Source organism: Dendrobates tinctorius, unplaced genomic scaffold (genome assembly GCF_039654945.1).
Source record: "Dendrobates tinctorius isolate UK_male_01 unplaced genomic scaffold, ASM3965494v1 ptg000075l, whole genome shotgun sequence".
Lineage (NCBI taxonomy): Eukaryota > Metazoa > Chordata > Amphibia > Anura > Dendrobatidae > Dendrobates > Dendrobates tinctorius.
In genome coordinates, this window is record NW_027361743.1 from 4376139 (window position 1) to 4402046 (window position 25908).

General features: G+C 41.9%; 1 protein-coding gene across 2 annotated transcripts in view; it reads right to left on the reverse strand.

Annotated features, from left to right (window-relative positions):
- The window catches only part of CNTN5 (contactin 5), a 2193251-nt gene that overhangs the window by 1741945 nt on the left and 425398 nt on the right, over nt 1-25908 (reverse strand). For both annotated transcript variants that reach the window (XM_073582945.1, XM_073582944.1), the window contains exon 2: nt 14595-14678. The gene's annotated coding sequence lies outside the window, so the exon portion shown is untranslated. The remainder of the gene's footprint in view (nt 1-14594; nt 14679-25908) is intronic.

The window sequence follows — 25908 nt, forward strand, 5'->3', positions numbered from 1 at the left end:
GGACGCCCAAAAAATGCAACAGGATGCATTTTGTGCGCCCGAGCGCATACCGCAAAAAAACGCATGCGCGGAAAAATGCGTACAAATGCATGTGTATGCGCACATAAGCGCATCCCATGCAAAGTATAGGAAAAAAAAACGCATGCGCTATTTAGCGCTAAAATACCGCGAAAAAAAAACGCAAGTGTGAAACCAGCCTTAAATGGGTACTAAATACTTTATGGTCCTGTTATTCTAAGTTCACACAGTGATTATCTAGAGAGTTTTTGATGTTGCCGATTCTCTGCTCCAATTACGTCACTTGCGTTTTTTTTTCATCACATTTGTTGGCGCACTTTTTACTTTGCGGCTTTCGTTTCTTGTTTTTGATATGTCTAGGTTTAACTTAAACCACTTTTGTGGAGACTTCCTGTTTTGGTAAAACTTTAAGCCATGTGCGGATTAAGTGCATGTTTACTGCAATTCCACTGCGGAAATGCAAGAGAAACGTACGCTCATTTTTTATAAGTGGATTTTTGGCATCTTATTCAAGGCCACGGCGGAAAAAACTACATAGAGAATTAATAGGAACTGCTAGAAAAACTGCCATTTTGCAGATTTCAAAGACGTAACACCGGTCTATTTCTACAGCATTTTAAAAAAAACACAGTGGGAAAGAGATTTATATTAATCTGATCCCGTTTCTCAGAACTGTAATTTTATGCATTTTTTTGTGCATGAAAACATACTCCAAAAACTTATGGTGGGATCTCAGGAACTGCAGATCAGCTTCTTTTCAGCTGAATGTGATCAGAGCTGCAGTACCTGAGAATGACCACTAGTCTTTAAATGGAGCCTGGGAATTTCCAGCGACTGAGGCTCCAGGTATATGCTGAGTAGTGAAGAGGACTAGTTGTCTGACCCATAACTACAGTATCTGACATTAATTACTATACTGAGGATAGGTCATCAATATCTTCATCTTGGAAAATCCCCTTAACCAAGAAGACTAGTGATGGCCTAAGCTAACACACTCTGCAATATACTCCTTAAAGGCATTACTGTCTTATAGAAACCGTTTCACAGATGTCCATGGCATGAAAAAAGAGCACAGATTTCTAAACCCTTTACAGCACATCTGTCAACTCTCCTAAACCACCTATACAGGCATGTAGGTCATAGGAAGATGAATAAAATGATACCTTGATATCTGCGATACAATGTTTTATTCCAGAGAAATCTATGTTTTTATTAATATGTAAATGAGCTGTTACGATCTATGGGCCGGACATAGATCTCGCTGAGAATCAGCCTCCAGAGCTTATTTTAAATCAAAGAGGGAGTTACCAGTGTGAAACATGTAATGATTGACATCGGTGCAGTCTACTATCCTGATCTACATGTTTTACACATTTATATAAAATAATCTCTGGAGGCAGATTCTTAGGAAGATCTATGTTGGGCCCATAGATCTTAACAGCTCATTTACATATTAATAAAAACATGAATTTCTCTGTAACAAAACCTCGGATCGCAGATATCAAGGTATCATTTTATTCATGTTCCTATTACCTACATGTCTGTGTAAATGGTGTAGGAGGGTTTATCCTACTCACAGAAGCCCTTTAAAGAAGCTTTTAAACCTATATAACATTTCTGTGGTGTTAAAATAGCAAAACACCATATTTTGAAAATCTTGCATCGCTGGGTTTCTAATCATTTTTTTTATGTCATCTCACAATGATGATGTGTTGTCCGGTGCCACGGAATCAGAGAGACCAAATTGTGGGCTGTTGCATGTGGCATTACGCAACATATTTTCTCATCAGGATGTGGCAAGGGACCTTACCACCGGAATTTGCCGAATTTGTGCATTAGAATGAACTATATAAAAAACTTCACAATGGACTTGTGAGATCTCTTTGACTTGTCTGTTTTAGTAAATGTTTTATTTATGAATTAACTGTTTTAGAGCACCTTTTTAGGGTTCATTGTGCTGTTCCTCTGGTAGGAAAAAAATGAAAAATGCAAAAACATAAATCGGCAATGGCGGGAAGGGGTTGAAAAACCTTACATAGGGGTTGAAAAACCTTATAGTCAGTACTGATTGTTGGACAGTATCAGACTGTGCAGAGCCCCTCAACTGGTGAAACACTAGTGTGATTGACTGCTTTTCCAAGGAATAACACAAAATCGGCACAGCACAAAAGTATTAGAAAAGATGGTCTATTGTCATGTTATGGGGAATAAATTTTTTTTATTAACGCAGAAGAATTAGGAGATCTCATAAATCCTCTTTAGGCCTCATCCAGACATCAGTTTTTCTAATATGAGTGCTATCCGTTTCTTTACTGGCTAACACTAGCATCTGTGAGCAGTGTCAGACTGAAGAACATTAGGCCCACCAGAGGATTTGATTCTGACGGACCACCTTTCTCTGCCACTCAAGAGCCCCATAGAAGCTGCCAAGTTTGCACTATGAGCTCTCCAGAAGAAGAAGCCAGAGCCCACCGGAAGATTCTCTGGTTCTCTGGTGGGCAAGTCCGACCCTGTCTGTGATAATCCTTTTTTTTTTTTCAAGCACAAGAAAAACTGATGACACTCGGACCGAATGCTGATGAAACTTGGATGAAATTCTGATTTAAATCATCGCTAAAACTAGGTCCATTTTTCTCGTATGTGAAAAAAACTGAAGTGTGAAAGAAGGCTTGGGTTAGCCCATGTTCACACTATCAGTGTTTGGTTAGTATTTTTCATCAGCATTTGTAAACCAAAACCAGGAGTGGAAGAGTCATATGAAAAGTATCATGGAAACACGTCACCACTTCCACGTTTTTCACCCACTCCTGGTTTTGGCTTACAAATACTGATACCAATACTGACTAGATACTGAACGTGTGAACATGGCCTTCCATTGTGTCTTTATCTACTTTAGTTATAATTGAATGTATTGGAAGAAATGATCTACTGTCATCTCCCAGATCGGCATCAAGGTGGTCATGGCAATGAGTAAAAATCATCCGTCAGGCTCCTTTCTTGAATTCTCCCCTGTAATCCCCTTAATGAGATCACAAGCTGGCTTGATCAGCATCTCCAGATGTCCACGCTCTCACCTCCCATACAACGCTGCTTTACCGGCGTCCCTGAGTGCAGAGAGTGACACGTTTCCACAACATATTGGATGTCATAATGAGAAAACTGAATGCTATAGTTATGGCACATACGATGATTGTCCATATCTAAATGGTGCGGGGAGTGAGATATTCGGCAGCTGGTACAGAATTCCAACAAGACAATAGCTCCGGCGCTCAGACAGATCTCTGCCTTGTCTAAACTACCAGAGAAGCAGAATATAAATAATTTACGGGACCACTCAACCCCCCTAGGGAGGGCTTTTATTTTTTTGTTCTGTTTAGCGAGCTAAACAACTTGAATAACAGAAACATCAAAGACGATCAGAGAAACCAGAACCTTTCAGAACATCTCTGTCTTAAAAATGAACTAAACAATGGCCAGGATAAGCAGATTACTCAACTTAAGTTGGCCCTGATCTTCATAAATGACTGCGAAGAGGAACTCAGCACTACTATACGAGAGGGTGAAGACGTTCATTGTCGTGTAACACCAAAAAAAGAACATGTGACGTGGCGCCAACACATAGAGACACCGGTTGCATTAGCGCTTCATATCTTCCTTTTTTTTGCAATGAATTAAGGTCAGATGCTCAATTTTTTTCAACTGAAGTGTCCCATATGTGCATGAGGATAAATGGTGTCATCTGTGTCTCAAATTGGAGTGCCGAGTCCCACAATACTGAACTATACACAGAGTGGAGCCGTAGTATTCACGCACATGTAAACGAGGAGTATTAAATGGTTAATGGTCAGTGTGTCATCAGTGGTTGGTCAGTGTGTTGTTAGTGTTTGGTCAGTGTGTCATCAGTGTTTGGTCAGTGTGTCATCAGTGTTTGGTCAGTGTGTCATCAGTGTTTGGACAGTGTGTCATCAGTGTTTGGTCAGTGTGTCATTAGTGTTTGGACAGTGTGTCATCAGTGTTTGGTCAGTGTGTCATCAGTGTTTGGTCAGTGTGTCATTAGTGTTTGGACAGTGTGTCATCAGTGTTTGGTCAGTGTGTCATTAGTGTTTGGACAGTGTGTCATCAGTGTTTGGTCAGTGTGTCATTAGTGTTTGGTCAGTGTGTCATTAGTGTTTGGACAGTGTGTCATCAGTGTTTGGTCAGTGTGTCATCAGTGTTTGGTCAGTGTGTCATTAGTGTTTGGACAGTGTGTCATCAGTGTTTGGTCAGTGTGTTGTTAGTGTTTGGTCAGTGTGTCATCAGTGTTTGGTCAGTGTGTCATTAGTGTTTGGTCAGTGTGTTGTTAGTGTTTGGTCAGTGTGTCATCAGTGTTTGGTCAGTGTGTCATCAGTGTTTGGTCAGTGTGTTGTTAGTGTTTGGTCAGTGTGTCATCAGTGTTTGGTCAGTGTGTCATTAGTGTTTGGACAGTGTGTCATCAGTGTTTGGTCAGTGTGTCATTAGTGTTTGGACAGTGTGTCATCAGTGTTTGGTCAGTGTGTCATTAGTGTTTGGTCAGTGTGTTGTTAGTGTTTGGTCAGTGTGTCATTAGTGTTTGGTCAGTGTGTTGTTAGTGTTTGGTCAGTGTGTTGTTAGTGTTTGGTCAGTGTGTCATCAGTGTTTGGTCAGTGTGTCATCAGTGTTTGGTCAGTGTGTCATTAGTGTTTGGACAGTGTGTCATCAGTGTTTGGTCAGTGTGTCATTAGTGTTTGGACAGTGTGTCATCAGTGTTTGGTCAGTGCGTCAAAAGTGTTTTTCACAAATGGATAAGTAAATTACAAACCTTCTCCAAATATTTTCAATGTTAAACATGGACAGAACTTAGATGGAGCACGGATCTCATCTGTTTGCTGTACGTGTTTTTCACACACCCATAGACTTGTATTGGTACTTTATATCTGTGATACTGAAAAAAAATAGACATGTGCGCAGCTTTATAGACTATAATATATACATTTCTATCCATGAAAAACATAGATAGAACACGTATGTGCACCATCGACATTTGGATGAGGCCTAAACAAAGAATTCAATTATTAAATAAGACATCTAGATGTCCGCGCTGTTTATTAGTATGTACGGTAACATTTTTGCATGATCCTAAAACAGTCAGTAAAAATACTGGAAAACAAACGGGATAATGTACTGCTAAATACTGCCATCTATAGCTGGTGACCAACAGAAAAGGGGCAGATCTTATCAATGTTTGTCCTAATGCAGATAGGGTAGAGGGGGGAGGCTCCTGCTGCAGCCAGTTGCCTTCCAGGCACACACAGGACAATGAGGAGGAGGAGAATGAAATGATTTCTGATCTCCTAAGACACAGAAAAGATTTATTTATATACTTCTCAGTTTGAATTTTAATATGATATGAATAACAAAATAAAAAAGAACAGAAGATTAAGAGTGGAAGTTCTAGGAGTTTTTTTTATTTTTCTGCACTTTTTGGGGTGTTTGTTTTCTATTATTAGCTAAAAATTGGCATAACTTGGTAACAAAAAAAGAAAACAGCCAATAATGAAAGAAAAGAACCGATATATCCAAGTACCACAAAGACAGAACGACTATTCTGATCAGATATTAATCAGAGTGTGGTCTGAGTGTCATTCCTTTTTCTCGTAAGTGGAGAAGTAATAACAACGTTTCTCCAACTTTTGATTTCTGACGGTCTGTGAAAACTGGACCGCACTCGGATGTCAACTAAGTACAGTACAATTTTTTCACGGACCCATTGACTTCCATAGCCAAATTGAACCAACCATCAGATTCAAATTGGACATGTCTCCACACCTCTAGGTCGGTGAAAAATTACAGGCATGTGAATGGCCCCACAGACTATTGTGCCGCTCTGGCCGGGCCACTACGGTAACAGAACTGGAGCACGGCGGTTCGAGTGCCGGTCGAGTCCGAACGCAGGTGCTCGCTAGTCTATGTCAATTGTGGGGTTTATAATAAAAATATTTAAAAGGTTTGCTTCTGCCTAGTATAGTCGGGTACTGATGAAGGTCCCTGGGAGTTAGATGAAGATGGACAGTACCAGATGATTGATCCCTTCCCAACTAAGGTTGGCTCCTAGAGGATTTGGAGCAGGAATAGTGCAGCAGAGAATAATCAGTCGTAGACAGGGTAATGATCAGTTTGTACCTTTTGCTGAAAGTTCTGCAAACAGTTCCAGAAGCTTCAGTACAATTCACATGCAGAATTTTTGTCAGACCCGCACAGTGAGGGTTCAGTTTTTCTGCTGTAGGGTTGTGTAACCTTCCTGCTGCCAATTATACCTCTGGTAAATGATTCTTTGGATCCCCAGAGATCCAAGGTAAACAGATACTGGATCCATGATCCCTTCCTGTGAGCAGGCAACATCAACCTGTCAGAACACAGAATACTTCTTCTTCTTACAACCGTTTCCCTGATTCCATGCAGTTGCTGAGCTCCCGGGCCAAAGCGCTTTTCTGCTACTTAAATAAAGACCGAACAGACTCACAGTTTAGCACAGGCTCTGGAAGTATCTGTTCTCTAGAGACTGGTACCCTGCCTTGTGCAGCACAGTGCTTTTCATCCAGGACCTCCACAAAACTACTTCTTCCTCAAAAAACTACAACTTCTCTTGAACCTCCTCCCCTCTGAGGGATCGTGGACACTCCCTTGGTTTGGCAAAAGTACACAGTCCCTCAGTTAGGGATCGGGTAACAATGTGTGAATGCAATTATAACAGCAGAAAACTTAGCCTTCACCATAGCTGGCAATACAGATAAATTATATTACACAAGCAGACATTTTGTAGTGCTACAGACACAGGCGCCATACTATCACAGGTACGAGTGCTATCCATGAAAATCAGACATGTGAATGAGCTCTAACTGTGAGTGGGTGTGCAGAGATAACACGTAACACCATGGCCCTGAGGGGTTTAAAGGCCCCTCTATCACATAAAATGGAAGTGTTAGAAATGGCAGATGGCAGCCGCATCCAGCTTCCATTTTCACATTTTACATTGAACACAGCTTTACATTTACGTTACGTGTATATTAAATCTCTGCTAATATAAGTAAGGGAAATAGGAACTTTCCAAAAGAACAATGTCAGTAGTACGGCTCTACCTAAGGTATAGTCATCCAACACAGTAAACCTTAAAGGGATCGTCCGGGCTTTTCACATAATCTCAGTGCATATCTGGGCTGCAGAATGTTGACAATAAGTAATTTACCTTCTGTGGCCAGTTTGCAGGGTTGCCAAGATATGATCTCTTGCTTGTAAGAAAAATGTCCAGGGGGGTGTGTTCTGGCATTGAAATGAGAACTGGTCGTTTCCTCCTACTGTACTAAAAACATGCCCTCTATAGCAACAACCCCACCCTCCATAGCTACAGGCCCTCCCCGACCACATGAACAAGCCTATCCCTCCTCACACAGTAACAAATCCTCCCCCTCTAGCAGCCTTAGTGCAGAGAGCAGGACCACCCAGATGCTCCTCCCCCAGACACACGCTGAACAGTGATCTATGGAAAGTGAAACTATTGAGGAGGAAACGACCAGTTCTCATTTCAAGGCCAGAACACACCCTCCCTGGACGTTTTTCATAGAAGCAAGAGATGATATCTTGGAAACCCTGCAAACTGGCCACAGAAGGTAAATTACTTATTGTCCACATTCTGCAGCCCAGATATGCACTGAGATTATGTGAACAGCCCGGACAACCCCTTTAACAAGGTCAGCTGAATGTTGATTGTGGATATTGGACTTTGGAGTGTAAGGCAATTTATAATTCCAATGCATCCATTAAAACATTCCAATAAATGATGGAAAATCAGCCAAGCACCATAGGGTGTACTAAAACAAAAATCAGGAATTTATACATTGTGAGGGTCCATGCACGTGCAAAGTACATACACCCATGGGTATTCCTCGTGTCGCCATATGGCTGATCATTAATACCTTGATTGAACAGCATGCAATTAACCATTACACTATTATTTTTTCCTCCATCGGTCTCCAAATACTCAGATGGGCTCATTGCAGCCATATAATAGTACAATGTGGGCCCAAAGTCGCTATAATATGAGTACTGTAAATACTGAAAAGATTTTTAAATCCCCATCTACATTGTTCACATCATTAAATTTTATTGTATCCCATAGAGATGAGTGAATTACATCTAAGTTAATAGAATTTGCCTATAGTTTAAAAAAAAAAAATGTTCAGAGTTTTCTGGTTTTCGATTCATACAAATGCAGGAAAATGGCAGATGACCTGCCACCATTCTGCTGGATTCAAAAGAATCGGGAAGGGGTATGGTCTTCAAGTGCTCTGCATATTTGGGGTCTTCTGTGCTCCTAGTCAGTGCAGGAGGTGCAAAAGATGTCAAAGATGACCCAGTGACGACTGCACTTGTGACCAAAAAAGATGACTAGGATTAGTGCGGGCTGTGTGGCAGGACAGATGAGGGCAAGGTGTGCGTCATTTATTTTATTGTTTTTCATATGTGTTTGTTATGTTTTGGGGGTCTGGAGACATCCTAGAGCACAATAATGAACATTTCACTAGCATTGAATGAATGGGACATGGATAGAACTTTGCTGTATCATGGTTGCACAGTTCGTGGAAGTCTGCCAACTTTTAAAAAAGCTTCCCAGACAGGCTTAGACCAAGACATTTTGTTTACCAGACCCTAAAGGTTGCTCTGTCCTTCACCCTTTAAGCCTTGCACAGATATCTAGACTTAAGGGCCCGTTACACATAGCGATATCGCTAGCAATATCGCTGTAACGTCACTAGTTTTGTGACGTTGCAGCGATATTGCTAGCGATATCGCCATGTGTGATACTTACCTCCGACCGGCTCCCCCGCTGATTATCGCTGATCGCGCGAGAACGTCCTGGACCATTTCTCGTCGGGCGCTTCCTGCTGGGCTTCCTGTGGCGCCGACGAGCGACGCGTGGAGCCGGGCAGGAGGACGTCAGGATCGCCGCGTCTGACAGGTAAGTAGCGACCCCCGACCCCTGCTATGTTGCTGGTGAGATCTGCCTGTGTGGCAGCTCACTGGCGACCACTTAGCGATGCACCAGCGATCCATATCATTGTCGGGATCGCTGGTGCATCGCTAAATGTAACGGTACCCTTACACAAGGATCTCTGTGCTAGGGCCTGTGAGTCAACTGCTGGCTGGTGGGGTAAGTTGGCGGCAAGATGGGTTTTTATGCTGGGTCGATAGTAAGAAGTCACACCAGAGACAAAATTAGAAAGAAAGAGGGTAATCAAAATACAAGAGAAGGCCAGGGAATGGGAAAAATAAGGAAGACAGAGCAAGAGCAAAGAATAGGATTATACCAGATAAACAGAACTCAATGACTGGCAGTGGAAACTGATTCTCAGGAATTTAAATAATGAGCTTCCCCACTCGGCAAGAAACACAAGCTAACAAAATTTAACCCAAACATTTCTGGCCAAAGCCACAAGTCTTAAGAATGAAACAGGACTACTGAATAGCCATTCTATGTCGGCCGATGAGCGAAATAGAATTGGAGAGGACAGGCACTGGCAGAGATGTCAGACAACGCAAGTCTATCTTTAGTGGCCTATTTCCTAGGCAAGGGGCTTGTTATAATAGAGCTTGTAAGTGAGGGATTTTAAATGATATTGTTTACAGCTCTTTGCCTATATTACTGGCCATCTCTGCAGTGGCCGGTTTTCTACGCGAGGAGCACGCACTTGCAAACTGCCTCTGAAGCTACAAATTGCAGTGCTGGATTTGGCCAGCTCAGAGCCCGTGTGCTCCTCCAGTGCTGCAGAGGTAAAGCTTGGTGAGCAATTTGGGCTAGGGCATGAACCATGCTTCCAACTAGTGATGAGCGAGGATACTCGTTGCTCGGGTTTTCCCGAGCATGCTCTGGTTATCTCTGAGTATTTTGGCGTGCTCGGAGATTTCGTTTTCATCGCCTCAGCTGCATAATTTGCGGCTGCTAGACAGCCTGAATGCATGTGGAGGTTCCCTAACAAACAGGCATTTCTCACATGTATTCAGGCTGTCTAGCAGCCACAAATCATGCAGCTGCGTTGACATAAACTAAATCTCCGAGCACGCCAAAATACTCAGCATGCTCAGGAAAAACCCGAGCAACGAGTATACTCGCTCATCACTACTTCCAACCTTTGCCGTCAGTCTAGTTTCAGGAGCACACCCACTCCCCGACAATCGGCAATCTGGGAGACAGGGGAGTGGAATGCTCGAAGAACAAACTGGAGACAACTCCTTTAACCGTGAAATCCTAATACCCACCACATTCCCAGTTAGTAATAACACTATAACGTTACGCCTGTTACTGAAAAAAAAAACCGATATGAATCAAGGCGCAATAATGAGCCCAGATGAAATGTAAAAATAGTCGATCACACAGACAGCATTGAATGTGAAAGATACAAGCGAGATAAAAGAACATTTATTAATTGAACCATTAAGTAATATCCTTTCTTTTAATTAAAACCCTCCATTCGGTGACGTTCAGCCAGATTTATTGCGCCCAGAAAAAAAAAAAAAACAATACGTGATACTAACTAGTCCCAATGTAGAAATGCACTTGCCAATTTAATTAATGCGCGCAATTTCAACTCTCATTTGCGTGCCACATTTACGAGACAATGCAATAAATTCTGGCGCACGGCTGTAGACTGTAATATCTTTTTTATATAATTGACGTGGCTAATGAATCCCTGCTGGCTCATCATTAACTTGGAGGATAGTATTAATGACAGGTTGATGTAAGCAATATTCCAATGGCAGAGGAACCTCGACTAATGAAAAAAAAAAAATTGTACGCCACTAAAAAAAAATGTCATTTTTTATTTTAGTTAAATAATTTTATGATAAAATCTCATTTTTTTCTGCATATCTAATTAATATTCATTTATTTCAGATATTAGCAAGTTATTACCTGCTTCTTACAAATGTTGTCACCTGACAGTGACTACTTGAAACGACTATAGTCACTAAATTTAGGAAATGCCAGGTGAAAAATTAATGAAAATGGTCAATTCCATCACTGATATGCACTGTGTGCTACAGAGAAGGTAAATGGCTACGGAGTATTGAGCAACTTCATTGCACACCCCCGGATCCATATTGTGATCGACCCTAGGCAATGTAGATGGTGCTGCCATAATAAAAATACATGGACCCAGCAACAAGACAAGCTCCCTTAGTGCCCAAGGGAAAATTTTCAGAATACCCCCGCCCCAACCCTAATGCCAGACAGTTTCCACTAAAAGGAAAGGTAGATAATTGTAGTGATCTCAAAAGTCTATATCTATGTGATACTGAAGGTGAAGCCTGTAAACAGAATCTCAATGGCCTTACAATTGGCTTAAAGGGAATCTGGCAGCAGATTTTTGCTACGTAATTTGAGGTCAGCACAAGGTAGGAAATGAGACACTGATTTCAACGATGCGACACTTATTAGGCTATGTGCTGTTGTTTCAATACAATAAGTGTTTTATCAGCGGGAAATTATTACTGCTGGACTAGCTGCCCTCATGCCTCATAGTCAAGCCACGCCCACACCACTAATAAGCAGCTTACTGTCAATATACAATGTAGACAAAGAGTTGTAGTGTGGGTAGGATTGGGATTTCTGAGCTCTGCTAAAATGCTACACCTGATTGTATCACAACTGCTGCATTCAGTAAACTAAGTGACACATTGCTGGAATCAGGGTCTCTTTTCCTACATTATGCTGCTCTCAGATGAGGTAGCAAAAACCTGTTGACGGATTCCCATTAATGTTTTAATTGCACCCCACACCTAACTGCCACCCTAGGCAACAGCCTACTTTGCCTACACTTCATTCTAGCCATGGACAATGAACAGCAGAAATATTCACAATGAGCCCAAATTACAAATCCAAAGAATTCTATGTCCTATGTACCGTACCTGTACATGCATATAACATAGTTTATGTATTGTTCTGCAATAATTATTACATTAATTTAATTAATATTAATTAAATTATGAATATTATTCTAAGATAATGAATTAAAAAGTGATCAATAATTAGTGTTTTGTCGATGTACTACAACTACTAAAAATAGTTATTGTTATTAGGTAAATTAAAATAATAATAAGGATTTATTTACAACATTAATATTTATATAATTTTTATCATTTTACATAAATATAAATAATAATCAATATTTTATAAATTATAGGATTACTTTTTAAAAATAACAAATAATATACTTAATTAGAAACCAAATTATGATTTATTATATTACTACTCAGTCTGTAATATTTCTAGAAGGATAAGGCCGTTTCTCAGGTATGTTCTTCAACAATAGATGCGGAGAGCCACAGGTTGTGTTAGCATCTTAATAAATAAGAAACCGTTAAAGGGAATCTGTCACCCCTTTTTTGAGATATCATATAATGATACCATTCAATTGTGTGTCACATAAGGATTCTCTTAGTACTTTTGCTTCCCCCTGACCCCGCACCTTTCATGTATAAATACCTTGCTTATATCGGTTCAGATGTATGTAAACTGCTGCTGTCCGGTCTGCTGGGCGGGGCTTATTCACCTGCTCCCCCCTCCCTGTCTTGCTGTATGCATTTCTTCTTGTCTAGCGCAAGACAGGGGGGGGAGCAGGTGAATAAGCCCCGCCCAGCGGACCGGACAGCGGCAGTTTACATACATCTGAACCGATATAAAAAAGGTATTTATGCATGAAAGGTGCGGGGTCAGGGGGAAGCAAAAGTACTAAGAGAATCCTTACGTGACACACAATTGAATGATATCATTATGTGATATCTCAAAAAAGGGGTGACAGATTCCCTTTAATCGAATCGACTGGGAAAGAGGCAGATTATTTTCAATCTATTCCAAAAAGGCAAAGCAGTGTGTTCTTTACTGCATCCTATACTGCATCCTATAGCTAATTTTAAGTTCACCTGTTCTTACGATTTGTGGAAATTTAATGTAATGTCTCTTACTTATCTCTGAATATATAAGGTTAAAAAATGGGAAAAAATTCTTTAGATTCACCTCTCTGGCCCCTCCACTATTCACAATCACTCATTCGGTACTCATCACATCTTCACATCACCTCTACTCATGCTGAATTCCCCAGGCCTCTCATGCTGGACTGGGACTTACAGCTTTGATGGGGCCTGGGAGGGTTCATAGAATCATAGAATCATAGAATGGTAGAGTTGGACGGGACCTCCTGGGCCATCTGGTCCAACCCCCTGCTCAAAGCAGGATTCACTAAATCATTCCAGACAGATGCCTGTCCAGCCTCTGTTTGAAGACTTCCATTGAAGGAGAACTCATAGAATCATAGAATCACGCTGTGACATCACCATCCCATGACCTTTCACATCTGTGCTGAACTCTTCTGGATCTCATCAAAGATAGAAGATCCCGACTCAGCATTGGATTTCAGCACGAGCATTGGTGATCTGAAGATGACATGAGGAGTGAAGAGGCTGGAGAGATGGACGAAATCTGTAGGTAAAACCCGTGCGGAAGCTAATTCCCGTTAAAAAAACCCCTGAGTTTTGACGAATGCAGATATTTGTAAAATTCTAACATAATTCACTGTCACACAAATTTTTTGGCTCATTTCGAACGGTAGGGAGATCAGTCACATTACACCAAGACCATATGTACCATTGAGACAGATGGAGACAGACGATGCATTCTCCTCTGGGGTCCCCTTGTTTTCAGACCATGCACCAAAATCCCCTTTTGATCTTTCCTATGGAAGACTTTTTCTACATGTATCTACAAATTCATTGTCCTACATAGAACTGTGCATAACAAACAGAATTAGCATATAATCCAATACATATTCTTTACACCAGAAAGGTTCACAGATGGTCCATAAATGCCCATGAAAAACAATTCTAAAACTTTATGATAAAATTTGACTTCATTGAATAGAACATTAAAGAAGGCACAAAGGCTACAGAAAATATGGAGGTATCCACCAACTAGAATAACCCATAGTCATCAATTGTAAGCTGATAATGCATAAGATTTTTTGTTTGAAGATCTTAGATAATATGTGGATAACAGACTATTTTTACAAATTGTTAATACAGGTCTTGGAACCGTAGTCAAATGTGGAGGCAGCAGGAAGGAAAGATGTAAGTCCTTCCTATATACTTTTCCATTCCTTTGCAATTAATTTCTGGTTTTGGCCCCCCCAAAAAATGCAAAAAAAGTTGTTCTAAAATCGGTTCCATTTTTTTAAAAAAACAAAGGAAATTCCATGTTAGGTGAGATGATCCAAGGAAGAGTCTTACACTCCTCATCTTACTCCTTTATTGGAATAACATGCCCATGCGGATGTTGGCATTCTTATCTCAATGGTCAACTTAAGAGTCAACCAGAAGAACCCATCTGTGGTCTACGGTAGATGAATTTGTCCATAGTAATTTCTATTTTCTGCCACTACAGTAAGTTTCACAGAGTTTCAGAAAGTTCCATAGAACGACTAAAACAATTCTATGAATGCTATTTATAAAACTTTGCAAAAAAAGTTTCAGCCTACCTCTTTATCTGTCTTTACGAGTCAGCCGTCTTCTGAACCGTGCAGCAAATTTTGAAGATTTGGGACATTTCAGCAGCTAAAATCCTATAAAAAAAAAGTTAAAAATAGTTCATATCTGAAAATTCAATACATTGTCACAGAAAGAAATAAAAACTCTTATGACTCGATGGATAATGTTAAAAACTGTGGACCCACATATTTCACGCAAAGTCTACGGCCTACATAGTGTCATTGGCTTTGTTCACACATTGAATGTGTTTGTTCCCAATAATGATGGGTAAACCACGCTGTCAGCAATTCAATGTTTAATTAATTTTACTCATTACATTCTAATAACGACAATCGTTAAATGTAAAATAGGACATGATTAGTACTCAGCATCGCTCTCTGAGAGGCTTCCCGGCACAACCAATTGTGGAGCCTCGCAACAATAGATAAGATCAGATGGCCACAGGTTGGGTGGAAAAGTATGGTGGACAAGTATTACACATCAATTTTCACTATAACAATTATAATAAGGGAAAAGATCTGAATATGTGCGTAAAAATTAACCCTCTCTTCCTTGTCCTTGCCAGAAAGATGACTTAAAGGCACCCTTGATGCCAAATTCTTATCTATATCCTACCAACTATCATCTTTCATTCATAGTACTGATGTTCTTTTGTTATGGGATCCATGGGGCATTTCAGATACTTTATCCTATTTATGCTGGGCCCTACATATCCCCACCCACACCACTGATTGGCAGCTTTCTGTGTACACCATGCATAGGCAGAAAGCTGCCAATCAGTGATGAATATGGAGGACAACATGGCAGCAGGATTACTTGTCCTCTAGTAATAATTTACTGCTGATAACACAGTGATTTTATCAAAACTACAGCAAACAGCCCAGAAAGTAACATATTGCTGGAATCAAGGTCTATGCTTGTACATTAAGCTTCTCTCATCTCATATTAGTTGGTAAAAACCTGGTGACTAGTGATGAGAGCGTATACTCGTTGCTCTGGTTTTTCCGAGCATGCTCGGGTGTCCTCCGAGTATTTTGGCGTGCTCGGAGATTTAGTTTTCATCATCTCAGCTGCATGATTTGTGGCTGCTAGACAGGCTGAATACATGTGTGGAATGCCTATTTGTTAGGGAATTCCCACATGTATTCAGCCTGTCTACAAGTCGCAAATCATGCAGATTAGACGACAAAAACTAAATCTCCGAGCACGCCAAAATACTCGGAGATCACCCGAGCATGCTCAGGAAAACCGGAGCAAAGAGTATACTCAATCATCACTACTGGTGATAGATTTTCTTTAAGCTTTATTGGCCTACTGGCCGACTATGTTCAATGACGCCGAGTGAAGGACTAATGATCACTCTGGGTAACATTTAGGATAAAAGATTGTTATTGGAAGAGGAAAATCTTTCCAGAAGATGATGGTGAGAATATCATATGATCAACTTTAGACTAATCTCTAAATCTCTATCGCCACAGGATCAATGGCAGTCCAGCTGCTGAGACTACCACTGAGCCTGAGATTGGGGGACCTTTTTTTGAGTGAAGAATTAGACAGCATGAGCTAGAGCATCTCTCTTACTGTCTATACCTCTTCTACAGAGTTAAAAAATGTCTCCCACCAAAGTTTTTATCCTCTTAATATTTTGCAGTCATCATATTCTATAGCACCGTGTACTTACAATTGCTCATTTTGCCTTTCTACCCAGCTAATTCTTCTCTTTTCCATTAGGTCTATGACATCACATGATTAAACTGACTAGCTGAATCCTAAGTGCTGCGGAATATATTGGCGTTATAGAAATAAAATTATTATTGTTAATAAAAATCCCTCTAAACTCTATGTAGAAACAGGAGGTCAATTCTCTCTGCATGAATCATGAACAGAGGGATGAGTATTTCAGGGAACTGAGGCTTCATCATTCTACATAGAGCAGAGAAAAGAGAAGAATTATCTGGGTAGAAAGTCAAAATGAGCAATTGTAAGAGCATAGTGCTGTATAATATGATGACTACAGTATATTAAGAGGATAACCTCTTTGATGTGAGTGCTTTTTTAAAGACAACCTGTCACTTGACATAGATATATCACTTATTTGCCTGGTTTAAATGCCGCTGTTCTCAATTTGGAGACGTTGTTCCTATACTTTTCCATTCCTGAAATTTGGTCCACACTTCCCTGTATATAAATCTGGACTCTTTAGCCAAGTGGGCATGGTCACTAATTCTTCTTTTGTGAGGGGTTTCTTGAGGACCACATCATGTTCGCTAAATAGACAATATTTTTGTAAAGAGAAGAGAGGGCCATATCTCTGGAATGAGAGGTGCAGATATAGCAAATGTGCAGGAATCAGAGAAAACAATGCCGGATTCAGCAGAAGAGCGGAATTTATAACAGGTAAAACAAATACATATACTGTACATGGCACTTAAGAGATCCTTTTTAATGGGCAGTTATTGAAGCGGTGGTCACAAATGTTCACTAATGCTTAATCTGCACATTAGTTTGGGACCCTTTTTATTATTATTAAAGTCCTAGTGGTCAAACCCTTAGTGGTCATACATTTATAACCGATTTTGTAAATAGGTGATATATGTTGTTTATGAGACAACCCTTTTCTGCATTCCTTAGTGACTTTTCCTGCTATAATTGCACCAAATTCATTCGAGCACCACTCCAGTGTTTTTGTTTTTATTGCAGCTCTGGAATGGTGCTTCTAGTCTAAGATCACTGACTCTAGTCTTATACTTACCGACCGGCATCTTCACCTTCTATCAGCGTCACTCTAACCGGTCTACATCAGGTTGTGACCTGGTGGATCACTCCACTGTTTGCTGCAGTGGTCACTTTTCAATGCAAGTCTACGAGAGCGTCGTATTCGCCTCGTTCTGGCTCTCCTAGTCTCACATTGAATGCTTGTGATTTGTTACTTCTAAATTCTCGATAGTCAAAAATTGCGCTCACAATATGGCAAAGCAGGACCAGAGCGGCGCATTTAAAAGATGAAGAAGGCAGCAGATAAGTGAAATACTCAGATGAGGGATCTTAGGTTAGTAGAACCACTCCATCACTGAAAAAAAATAAATGGAGTGGTGCTTTGAGTAAACATGAATAGGGGGTTCTTTGGGTTCAATGGTCAAGGTGGCAATTTGAGGGCTTTTCTTTAAATGAGTAGTTTATAAATTCTACCTAAGGTGCTATGAGTTGAAACCTGATCAGGGGAACATTGTACATAGTATTTTGTGTGCATTTTTTTGAGGCTCCTAACTACCACTCATAAGCAAAAAAGCATATTTGCCTTTATAAAACTGACCCCGAATGTGTACTTGTGCCTGTGACATAATCTTAAGATTGGGTGCTCAACTCGTGACAGAGAATGCAATCTATAGACATCCCTGATATGTGACATACTGTATTTAGCATCTCAGCCCAGGCTTCGTTAATGTAGCATCTCGTTATCAGGAGTACATCAGCTGTTTACTCGCCAAAATTACGTGAGACAATTCACGGAAACATTTTCACTTCACTCTTCAATATTAAACTTAAAATACAAAATGTGTGAAAAACTTTATTTGGGATGTGGCATGTAAAAAACTTTGCTACATCACAGGCAATATTGAAAACTTTTACCTAATTTACATTTTCATTTCTGATACCTTGTACTGTGCATCTTTAAAAAAAAAAAAAATATCAAAAATTCTAAAAAGTCCAGTTATAAAAGGATATTTAAAAAACTGAGAGTTCAGAGCTGTGATAAAGAGGATGCTGAGTGAATCTATTCAACATGACCTAACATTACATGTGACTGAATATGGTGTTTTATGGACAAGTCAAGTTAAAGGGATTGCATAATATGTAAAAAAAAAAACTATAAAATAAACCCTCTCATAACCTGCTAATCATGGTGAATCACACAGCCGAATCTCCCAATCAATGATCAGAATCCAACATGCTGCACAAACTGTATTTCCATCGTATACATGTCTTTCTGGCATTCATCCAGTAGAAATAAGTGTATGATCACTAAGGTCTTATTATTGGGGCCACTCTAAACATATGCACGTTCATTTCGACATGACATATGTTCTGTATGCTGATCATGGGGAAGACTTATGTCAAAACGCGTTGATCTGCCTACACTGGGTACAGTGCCCGACAATATGTGCTTTTCATTGTTTTTATAACTTCGGAATAAAAGTTATTTTTTAGCCTCCACAGCCTACAGCTGGATCCTTTGCCTCTTTTTTTTTTTTCGTGCGCAGAAAATAAACCACTTTCATGTACCTCTAGCTGCATTTATTTCCTTAAAAAACGTATCTGAAGTTGAAATTCAAAGTGTCCAATCCTTCTTTTCCCAATGTATTTATATTGTAGAAACCATCCAAAAATTATCCCTTTTTGGGAAGCTATTTCACACATGGTGGTCCAAAAATTAACATCAGCAGTATAGTGTGGTGTGACTGCGCAGTGGAAGCAGCAGCAGCCACATGGTAGAAAATTAAGACAGTCAGACAAGAAGCTATCGGGCAGTGTAGAACCAGCAACAGCAACTTTGTCAGCACCAGTACAGTCCATCACTTTAAAAGATGCGACAACAGACACATATCAAATTTGGTGGCAACCACTGAAGATGTAGTAACTGCTGCATCACCCCCCGGAGCAGAACATTAACAGGGGATGGTGTAGGCAGAGGCTGTTGTAAGTGATGACTTTTCCACCCTTTGATGATGCCCTATTTCAGGAGAGGTGATAGCAACTGCAGAGCAATTACCTGCCAATGCTCCTGATGACATGCTGATAACATCCAATTTAGGACGCCCCTCAAATGAAAGGAAGTAAAGAAGACATAAAATGACACCTATAGGGATTATTGAGATGGGGAGAGCAGCAGGGAATTTTATAATGAAGTATAATCAAGGGGGTGTACACTACAGCTGCTAAATTGGATTATTTTCCCAGAGGAGCATTGCTCGGTGAATAAGCCTCCTTACTTTGACAAGCCAGAGCTGGTATGTCACTCTCCACAAGGAGAAACCTTACCCCTTAGATCTTAGCCAAATCAGTTCTCATACTTTGCACTGACGAGGGCCAATAGCCCGAAACACTGTGTCTGCAAATTGAGATTCTGATTTGGCTTTTATCCTAAGTCATATTACAAGACTCGTTAAAGGGTTGATTGTGACTTGTAGGATCGCTACTACCAACGGGTGGCGCTATAGAGTTCAAGTCCAATTCCTCTCTGAAGAGGCAATTTGCAAATTATTTTCACAGAGGAGCATTGGACGGTGAATAAGCCTCCTTACCTTGACAAGCCAGAGCTGGTATGTCACTCTCCACAAGGAGAAACCTTACCCCTTAGACCTCACTATTAAAGCAAGTATTAAAATGTGTCCATTATTTAAAAAAAATAAGTTTCATTTTGCAAAAGAGAGCACCTGCAACAAGACACTTTATTCTGTGGATTTAAAATTACTGGATTTTGGAGATTTGTATAAAAAAGGCCTCCCTGTCTGTGATACACAAGCCTGGGTTTCAGGACTCTTCTTTGTTAGCAAAATTGGGACACATGGTATTAAACAACCATCCAAATTTGCAATTACTGTGTGAGCAGATAAAAAAAATGCTGTTACTAAGGTGCTGTGCTGTTATTGCAGTATAGCACAGGTCAATCAATTCACTTTGACACTGACTATGTAGGTCCAGCGCTTCCCTTTATCACTTGAATCTTTGCATTCTTAATCATAGACTGACTACGCATCCCAATTTTCAGTGTGGTTCAATACTAGTGCAGTAGAACCACACAATCCAACTATAAACTTTACCTTTTCTGTCCCTATGTGAAATGATCTGTTTAATCTGACCTCCAATCTCTAAGGCCTCTTTCACACTTCAGTTTTTTGTCTCAGTTAAAATCCGCCAAAAAGGCAGAAAAGCGGATCCGTTCATAACTGATGTGAACGGATGGCACAGGATCCGTTTTTTGACGGATGCGCAGAATGAAGAATTTTAAAGGAACCGCTGGCCGGGAAAGAGAGAGAGAATATTTTTTTCGTCCGCCAGAAAGGATTTCAGGGTTAATTTTCTCCCTGACTTCCTTTCTACAGGCATGCGCACTGGAAAATGCGGATCCAACAACAAAAAAAACGTTGCAAAATCCGTCCAGGCATGCCGGCGGATCGAAAAAATTTGGCGGATCCTCACAAAAACGGATCCAACGGATGGCCATCCGTCAAGATCCGCCAGTAATGCAACTCAATGGGGTAAAAAACGGATCCGCAAAAAAAAATGGCGGATCCGTTTTTTTCAAAACCTGGCGGATTTTGACTGATGGTCAAAAACGGAAGTGTGAAAGAGGCCTAAACTGTAAAACTATAAAATTGCTTTGCTTGACCAGCGCTCATCTTTTATACATACTGCGACAGTCACACCTGATTGGCTGAGCTAAACCATTTCATGTGATAGCTGCGGGTAACTTTCAAAGATGTGACTGAGACTTTAAGAAAGTTTGCAACCACAACCAGAGAAATGTAGACAGCGTCCAATCCAGGGTGTTGAATTAAAAAGATGAAGTTTATTTGGCCATAAATAGCACAACGTTTCGGCCCATAGTGGGTCTTTTTGAAGTACTTGATAAAGATTCACTATGGGTCGAAACGTTGTGCTATTTATGGCCAAATAAACTTCATCTTTTTATTTTTTTAATTCAAATCCCTAACACCCTGGACTGGACACAATCTTCATTTCTCTCCTTGCTATCACATCGCCAAGCGGCTACTTGAACGTGCGTCCCACACAGTGAAAGCTGCGAGACATTTTTGCTTCAAGAAAGCTTGTATCTATGTCAGGAACACCACACTGAACTTGCTCACTGAGCCAGTGCGCTTGTCCTGAGTAACAGTACTCAAAGATACCTGTGGAGCGGGCAGCAGCCGAGTAGATGCGTACTTCAGAGCTGCAGGACCTGAAGCATGTGACTGCTAGGGGCGTGGCCTAAACTCCACAGAGCAAGGAGCTGCAAGATAACTCCTAGCAGGGTAACTGCGAGACAAAGTTACCAGGGGCCATAGACAGGGAGAATAGTCAAGACGTAGCCAAAGAGTCACACACAGAGATAGCTGCAAAGGTACAAGAGGGGCGAGCAGAGAGTAGTCAGGTCACAGGCAATGAGTCATACACAGAGATAATAACGCAGTACAAAATCAACAGGCAAACTCACAACGGGAAACAGAACCGGGTCAGAACCGTATAAGCAAGCTATAGCAACAAACAGGCACACAGGGGTCAGCACACTAGGCCAAAGGCAAAAGTATAACTGGCAGGGATTGAAGCTTCCCAGGGCTTTAAGAAGCTCTTCCAGGACCAGAAAGAGGCCACAATCATTAACCCCAGGTGTGCAGGTCAAAACCTGCACCGAGCTCCAGATATTAACCCCAGGTGTGCAGCTCAAAAACCTGCACTGGGATCATGACAGTACCCCCCTCTCAACGGGGGGCCTCTGGACCCCCAGGCTTCCCCGGGTACTTGGCATGGAAAGCCCGAACCAGGCAATCTGCATGTACCGAGCGAGCAGGGACCCATGAGTGGTCCTCTGTTCCATATCCTTTCCAGTGGACCAGGTACTGCAAAGAGCGGCGCACCCGGCGAGAGTCCACAATATGTCCAACCTCATACTCCAATTGACCCTCCACCAGCACTGGAGGAACAACAGACTCAGTGTTCTCTTTGACAGATCCTGCGGGTTTCAACAGAGATTTATGGAACACATTGGATATTTTTAAGGAGGCGGGGAGACGCAACCTATATGCCACTGGGTTGACTATCTCCATAATCTCGTACGGACCAATGAACTTTGGTCCCAACTTAGCTGATGGTACCTTTAAGTTGATGTTACGTGTGGAGAGCCAAACCTTCTCTCCCACCTGAAACATGTCTCCCGAGGCTCTCTTTCTGTCAGCAAAATATTTGTATCTCCCCTGGGCCCGAGAGATATTACGCCGGACTTCATCCCAGAGGTTTTTTAACTGTTGAAGAAACCCCTCTGCCCCTGGACAACCGGAATCCACCCGAGAAAACTCCCCAAAATGCGGATTAAACCCATAGTTAATCAGGAATGGGGACATGTTGGTGGACTGACTCACCCGGTTGTTAAAAGCGAATTCAGCCAACAATAACGCATTACACCAATCCTCCTGTCTGGCGGAGGTCAGACACCTGAGAATTTGTTCCAGGGATTGATTGGTACGTTCTGTCTGACCATTACTCTCCGGGTGATATGCCGACGAGAAGGAGAGTTAGATGCCCAATTTCATACAGAACGCCCTCCAATATTTGGCCACAAACTGCACACCTCTGTCAGACACAACATTCAGGGGTACCCCATGCAATCGGACCACATGCTGCACAAACAACCTTGACAATGTTTCTGCTGAAGGTAATGTTGCCAAGGGAATGAAATGGGCCTGTTTAGAAAACCTATCCACCACCACCCAGATCACGGTGTTGCCCCTGGAAGGTGGAAGGCCGGTAATAAAATCCATGGAAAGATGAGTCCATGGCCTATCAGGAACAGGTAAAGGTATGAGTTCCCCAGCCGGTCAGTTATGCGAGCTTTTGGAACGGGCACACATGCCACAAGCAGAAACAAATTCCTTGACATCAGACCTTAGTGAAGGCCACCAAAAACCCCTGGCTACTGCCTCTCTAGTGGCCGTGATACCTGGATGAGCACTCAGCCTAGACTCATGAAACTCCTGCAGAAGTCTAGGCCGCAATGAATCTGGAACAAACAGTTTATCCCCTGGCCTGGTTGCCGGAGCTAGGGCTTGAGCCCTTAGAAATTCTTGTTCCAACTCAGTTGAGACCCCCGCCACTACCACCCCTGGGGGAAGAATGGAGGACAGCGGCTCAGGGGGAGTCCTTGGATCAAAACTTCTGGACAGGGCATCCGCTTTAACATTTTTGGACCCCGGTCGAAAAGTAATGGAGAACTGAAATCGTGAAAAAAAAAGTGACCAACTGGCTTGTCTAGCAGTAAGCCTCTTAGCAGATTCAAGGTATGCCAAATTTTTGTGATCTGTGACAACCGTGATAGGGTGTGCCGCCCCTTCCAAAAAGTGCCTCCATTCCTCAAACGCCAGCTTGATCGCAAGAAGTTCCCTATTGCCTACATCATAGTTTTTCTCAGCTGAAGAGAACTTCTAGGAGAAGAAGGCACAGGGTTTGAGATTGGTAAGGGTGGCCAGACCCTGGGACAGCACAGCCCCCACCCCCACTTCAGAAGCATCCACCTCCACAATGAATGGTTTGGACGGGTCAGGTTGTACCAACACCGGGGCAGACATGAAACATTTCTTAATCGCTGAGAAGGATTCCTTAGCGAGTACAGACCAATTTTTTACATCAGCGCCCTTCTGGGTAAGATCCGTCCGTGAATGGTTTGACCACTTGTGAGAAACCTTTAACGAATCTCCGGTAATAGTTCGCAAATCCTAAGAAGCGCTGGAGCCCCTTGAGATCTCGAGGCTGAACCCAGTCAGCGATCGCCAGCACCTTCTTAGGATCCATACAAAACCCCTCACAGGACACAATCAACCCCAAAAAAGACAGCTCCTGTACAAAAAACAAACATTTTTCCAATTTAGCGAACAATTGGTTCTCCCTGAGTCTCTGGAGAACTGTCTTTAGATGTTGCAAGTGAGATTGACTGTCCGGGGAATACACCAAAATGTCATCCAAATAAATAATAACAAAACGGCCTATCAGATCAGAAAACACAACATTGATGAAATTTTGGAAAATAGCGGGTGCATTAGTTAACCCAAACGGCATTACCAGGTTCCCAAAGAGTCCTTATGATGTGAGGAATGCCGTTTTCCACTCGTCCCCTTCCCGAACCCTTATCAGATTGTAGGCCCCCCACAGATCTAACTTGGAGAACCATTGGGCCCCAGCTAACTGGTTACATAAGTCTGGGATGAGGGGAAGCGGGTAAGAGTTCCTAACCGTTATCTAGTTCAGTTCCCGAAAGTCGAGGCACGGCCGCAAACCACCATCTTTTTTCTTCACAAAGAAGAACCCTGCTGCCACAGGTGACACAGAAGGCCTGATATGCCCTTTGCGGAGGCTCTCAGCTATGTAGTCCTTCATGGCTTGGCGCTCAGGCCCAGACAAATTGAACAATCGAGCCTTAGGTAACTTGGCTCCGGGTACTAAATCAATGGCACAATCGTAGGGTCTATGTGGTGGCAGTGCCTCAGCCTCACTTTCGAAAAAAGGCTTAGAAATCCTTCAGGTACTCCGGAATACCTTCCATACCGACAGACGACACAGACACGGATTTAACAGCGTTAACAAGATGTCCCAAGTTACCACATTTATTATTACATCCCCATTGAGTGATTTCCCCTGTAACCTAATCAATGGTAGGATTATGGCGTTGAAGTCAAGGCATCCCCAGTACCAGTCCTGTAGGCAAGTTATCTAGCACAAGACAACTTAGTTTTTCCAAATGAGTGGAACCCACTTTTAGAGAAAAAAGTTCAGACCTGCAACAGATACCGTCTTGGGTAAGAGGAGATGAGTTAATTGCCACAAGTTTAACAGGATCGTGAAGCCTGAGTGTCCCTATCTTATTAAGAGTCATAACCTTGGTTTCAATCAGATTCACAGCAGAACCGCAGTCAATAAAAGCAGTAGTCTGAACAGGATCATAACCAAGTTCCAGTTCCACATGCAGCACCATTTTTGCACATGCTGAAAATTGTACCTGAAGGTCTGGGTAGTCTCCTCAACTACTACCCAGACCTAATCGTTTCCCGCCATCTTGGAGGATGACGGACAGGAGGGGCAGTCCTTCTTCCAATGTCCAGATTTCCCACAATAGAAGCACAACTGCTTTTCCCGGCAGCGTCTTCTTTCCCTTCCCTCACAGGTGACAGCGCTCACCTTCATAGCCATAGGAAGAGTCCGGGTCTCATCTCCACTGAAGAATAACGGTGTTTCCCGTTGCATAATGCCTCTAGTCCGCAGCCTGCGATCCATGCGAACCACTTGGATCATGGCATCCTCCAGGGAGTCAGGCGGAGGATGTGTCATGATCACGTGTGTCAGGTCGCAGATGTTTCCGCAAGGCGGACCCATAACACACGTGACCCTGGATACACCGCCTCCAGTGGGGCGCATTTAAATAATAAAACGTGCAGGTGGATACGCCGCCTCCACCTGGCGAATTTAGGTATTACACGTTATACATACAATAATCAAATAATAAAGGGGGAACCTGGGAAACTTTAACAATGGTGGGCC